Raw genomic sequence first — 5,694 nt, 5'->3', positions numbered from 1 at the left:
TCTGCTAAATGTAGAGATCAATAAACAATTTAAAAATAAATTACCATTTATTATATAACTAAACTAAATCACAGTGTGTGTGTAAATAAAACTACTTAACAAGTGATGTAAGTTGTAGTGCAAATTGTTAATCAGTTCTTTTTACTGAGGTATATTTTACCTGTCACAAAATTTACCTTTTTCATGTGTATGATTCGTCATCAGTTTATTTTTGACTTTTAGGAATTACTGATATGAGCTTTTCATTGGTGTGGCTGTCACTAGCTCAGTGATGCTCTCAATTTGATTGTACTCTTCCAAGATTTTCCCATAAGTTTGATAGCTATTAGATGCCTGGGGATTGTGTTAAATTCTTGAGCCTTCAACTTCCCCCAGTGCTCACTAAGCTTCAACATTTTCTCTCTTGGCTACAATCAGGGAGGTTACTACTTTCAGAGCCCTTGTTGTACTCCAGGAGCTAGTACTAGAAACCTGTGAGCTAGAGAGAGAGGGAGAAATGAGGAGGGAAGGGCAGGGAGGGGGAAAGCACATGAAGACTGGTTAGTCAAGAACCAGAACCAGGAGCCTGTGTTTGTCTTTTGGCTCCACCACCACAGAGCACCTGTGGCTGTGCCCGGCTGGGTCAGGAGGCAGTCATACCAGGCAGTAGAGCAGTGGCTTTGTGGAGCCCAGTCAGTAAGGAGACAGAGGCACAGGCAGTGGAGTGATGTCCTCAAGGTGCTGAAGGAAGACACCTGCTAACATAGAATGTGATGGCCAGTAAAAATATCCTTCAAGAAGGAAAGCAAAATAAAGTTATTTTCAGATAAAAATTGAGTGGTTTGCCACCAGCAGACACTCAAAAGGAGGATCTTCTAAAGCGTATACTGTAGGCAGAAGGAAAATATCCCCAGATGAAAATATCAGAGATGGAGGAAAGGAAAAAGAGCAAAGAAAATGGTAGACACGTGAATAAATCTAAATGATTTTGATGACATAAAATCATGGTATTAAAGTCTTGTGCACTTTACAAGTATATAGAATTAGGATGCATGCAAAGAAGACCATAAATGTTCATTAAGGGGTTAATAGACTCTTTGAAAGTCCTTACGCTCAGGAGGAGGGTAAAGGTATTTATGGGTTGGCTGAAAAGTTCATTCGGTTTTTCTGTAAGATGCCTCTAGTAGCACTTAGTTGTCTTTAATTTCATTCAGAACAGTTTTGTTCGGTTTTATTGTGTTAGCTGTCACATCAGCGTGCATTAAAAAAAACTTATCAAAATAGGTGAATATTTGTGTAATGATTTTTATATTGAAGATGGAAGAAAAAAGCAACATTTGGGGCATATTATGCTTTATTATTTCATGAAAGGTGAAAATGCTAATGAAACAAAAAAATATTTGTGCAGTGTATGGAGAGGTGCTGTGATTGATTGAAACTGTCAAAAGTGGTTTGTCAAGTTTCACACTGGAGATTTCTCGCTGGACGATGCTCCACGGTCAGGTAGACCAGTTGAGGTTGACAGTGATCAAATCAAGACATTCATTGAGAACAGTCAACATTATACCACTTGGAAAATAGCTGACATACTCAAGATAACCACATCAAGAGCTGAAAATCACTTTTACCAGCTTGGTTGTGTTCATTGCTTTGATGTTTGGGTTCCACATAAGTGAAGAGAAAAAAACCTTCTTGACCCTATTTCTGCATGCAATTCTCTACTGAAACCTAATGAAAACATTCAATTTTTAAAACAAATTGTGAGGGTGATGAAAAGTGGATACTGTACAATAATGTGGAACAGAAGAGATGGTGGATCAAGCAAAAGGAACCACCACCAACCACACCAAAGGCCGGTCTTCATCCAAAGAAGGTGATGTTGTTTATATGGTGGGATTGGAAGGGAGTCCGCTATTATGAGCTCCTTCTGGAAAACCAAAGATTAATTCCAAAAATACTGCTCCCAATTAGACCAACTGAAAACAGCACTGGATGAAAAGTGTCCAGAATTAGTCAGCCAAAAATGCATAATCTTCCATCAGGATAATGCAAGACTGCATGTTTCTTTGATGACCAGGCAAAACCTGTGACGGACTGGCTGGGAAGTTCCGATTCAACTGCCGTATTCACCAGACATTGCACTTTCAGATTTCCGTTTATTTAGGTCTTTACAAAATTCTCTTAATGGAAAAAATTTCAATCCCCTGGAGGACTGTAAAAGGCACCTGGAACAGTTCTTTGCTAAAAAAGATAAAAGTTTTGGGAAGATGGAATTATGAAGTTGCCTGAACAATGGCAGAAGGTAGTGGAACAAAACGGTGAATACGTTGTTCAATAAAGTTCTTGGTGAAAATGAAAAATGTCTTTTATTTTTACTTAAAAACCGAAGAAGGGATTTCCCTGGCCGTCCAGTGGTTAAGACTTTGCCTTCCAATGCAGGGGGTGTGGGTTCGACCCCTGGTTGTGAACTAAGATCCCACGTGCCATGTGGCCAAAAAACCAAAACATAAAAAAAAAGAAGCACTATTGTAATAAATTCAATAAAGACTTTAAAAAATGGTCCACATCAAAAAACCTTTAAAAAAAAAGAAAACAAAGGAACTTTTTGGCTAACCCAGTACTTTGTGCATCTCTGCCTTTCCATCTGACAACTTGTCAACTTGTCAAATTAAAAACAAGCCAAAAAATCATCTCATTAAGAGACTGATTAGGATTTTAATAAATCTGTAGATCAATCTTGGGATAACTGACAACTCTACTATATTAGATCTTCCAATCCATGAACATGGCATATTTTTATTTAGCTTTTTATTGTCTCTCGTGAAGTTTTATAGCTTCTGTGTATTTTGTTAGATTTACAGTTGTCTTTTGTAACTCTTTCTGGTATACAAAAGTAAAATTGACTTTTTTTATCTAACCACTTTGCTAATTTCTGTTCATTCTAATAGAAATTTAGCTGAAGTGATTAAGAGAGTGTCATATTGACACAGAAATAGACAAATCGAGTAATGGAGCACAGTGGAGAACTCACAAACAGACCCATAAATATATATGGATGCTTGAGGCTTGAGAAAGCCTTCATTGCAGAGCGGTGAGAAAAGGATAGTGTTCTGAATAATGGTGATGGGACAGTTAGGCATCAACATAGGGAGAAAAAAAAAGAGAAAAGAAAGAAAAGAAATTGCCTCCCTACCTCACACTGCGTAATTAAATGTGAGACGCAAAAGATAAAGCTCTTAGATGAAAATATACAAGGAAATCTTCAGCCTCTAGAGTCAGAAAAGATTTCTTAACATGGAGAATTATATTTATTATAATAAAATTATAATAATAAGACAGAAAAAATGATAAATGTGATTGTTAAAATTAAGACCTTTCTCTTCATCCAAATACACCATGTAAAGAGTTAAAGGCAAACTGCAAAGGGCTTAAATCCAAAATATATACTAGATTCTTTTTTTTTTTTTATTTTATTTATTTATTTTTTTTGGGGGGGGTACACCAAGTTCAATCAACTGTTTTTTTTTTTTTTGGCACCCGGGCTTAGTTGCTCCGCAGCATGTGGGATCTTCCTGGAGCTGGGATCGAACCCGTGACCTCTGCATTGTCAGGCGGATTCTTAACCACTGCGCCACCTAGGAAGCCCTCAATCATCTGTTTTTATACACATATCCCCGTATTCCCTCCCTTCCTTGACTCCCCCCCCTCGAGTACCCCCCACCCTCCCCGCCCCAGTCCTCTAAGGCATCTTCCATCCTTGAGTTGGACTCCCTTTGTTATACAACAACTTCCCACTATACTAGATTCTTACAAATAAAAATACAGATATCCTAAAATAGAAAATTGGTTGGAACAGATTCTGCACAAAGGAGGAAACCCAAATCGCAAATAAATACTTGACTAAGTTACCAATCTCATTAGTAATCAGGAAAATGCAAACGAAAGGCATTTTTATACACCACCCCAAATGACTACTCTGCTTTGAGAAAAGTGTGGCATTATGTAGGAAAGTCGAAGATACCTATCCTAATGACCTTAGGTACATCCCCAAAGAAATGCATACTCCCATGGTTCAGAATATACGAACAGTGTTGGCAAGATTGCCTGGAATAGCCACAAACTGGAAACAACGAAAAATGCTCAAGGGTGCAATGTATGTTGTCATATAATGGAATGCTATATGAAAATGAAATTAACTAGAGCTCATGCGATAGTAAGGATGATTGTATAAACAAAATGCTGAGGAGAGGAAGCCAGGCTATACGATTCTGTCTACACAAAGTTTAGGAACAGGCGATGTCATACCATGTTGTTTTCACTTAATGGTAAAACCCTAAACAAAATGTGGGAATCATTACCATAGAAGTCAGGCTAGTGGTTACCTCTGGGGAAGGAGGAGATTAAGAAGGAAAATGTGTGGAGATTCTTGGCGACTTGCAATGTTTAATCCTGCCCTGGGTTGCTGTTATACTGTTGTTCACTACATGACAACTCTTAAGACTGTACATTCATACTACGTACTTTTCTGTTTTTGTATTATATTTTACAACAAGAAATATTTTAAGGACGAAAACAGAATTGGAGTAAAATCGTGGAAAACATGAGACTAAAACCAAAAGCCCAAAGGGGAAAAAAAATTACATTTGACTCTTGAACAACCAGGGGTTGGGGTGCTGACTGCTGTGCCGTAGAAAGCCTGCATGTAATTTTATAGTCGACTCTTGGCATCCGTGGTTCTGCATCTGTGATTTCAACCAGTCACAGATCCTGTAGTACTGCAGTGCCTATTTATTAAAAAAAAAAAAAATCCTTGTGTAAGTGGACCCACACACCCTGCTGTTCAAGGGTCCACCGTAATTCAATCTATACCCATACAGATGTGAATCAAGATGGTGCTGGGAAAAAAGTACCAAAGGGGAGAAATGTGGGATTCTGTCTTTCCAAGCCTCATATAAGTCAAATCAACTGGAGGTAAAGGTTTTATGTTAGATTGACTTGAAAGTGATGACTTTTATAGAAAATTGTATAAAAAGTGTACTGCATTAAAGCAATTGTCTGTTACTAAAGAAAGTTTTAACTTTCTTTTGTCTTTCTATAAAGGCTGCATGAAATTATGTGAGGGAAGAAAGATGGCTTTAGTTTTATTAAGGCAGCTTGCTTCTGTCTGAACACTCAGAAAACTGTTAAAATATATTGGCCAAATATAATGTTTAGCTTGGTTTCCTCCAGAGAACAGAGTTTGTAATGACTGAATTACATAGCTTTCAGATACTGTACTTTACATAATACTTAATAATTTATCCATAGTTAGATATTTAACATTACTTGTAATTTTCCCATTTCATTCAATAAATATCTTCATATTAATAAATATTAATAAATATGAATCAACGTTCATTTTGTGACTTCAGTGGACTAGTTACTGTTCTCAACAGCGATGAAAAATCAACAACAAAATCCCTGCTCTTATGGTACTTATATTCTAGTGAGGGAGATTAAAAAAAGATAAACATGTAATATTTATTGAGTAGTGCTAAATGCCAAGGAGAAAAATAAATGCCAAGGTACAGAGTGTTGGAGTGGGTTACTATTGCTATTGCTAGGGTAGCACTCAGTTAGCAGGTGACATTTGAATAAAGAACTGCAGGAGATAAAAATGTAGGTCAGTGTGATTGTCTATGCGGAGGACCACTCCTGGTAGAAGTCCAGACACTG

The sequence above is a fragment of the Hippopotamus amphibius genome, chromosome 10 (assembly GCF_030028045.1).
Source record: "Hippopotamus amphibius kiboko isolate mHipAmp2 chromosome 10, mHipAmp2.hap2, whole genome shotgun sequence".
In the NCBI taxonomy this organism is placed as follows: domain Eukaryota; kingdom Metazoa; phylum Chordata; class Mammalia; order Artiodactyla; family Hippopotamidae; genus Hippopotamus; species Hippopotamus amphibius.
The sequence above is the reverse complement of the archived record's forward strand: the minus strand, read 5'-3'. Positions refer to the sequence as shown.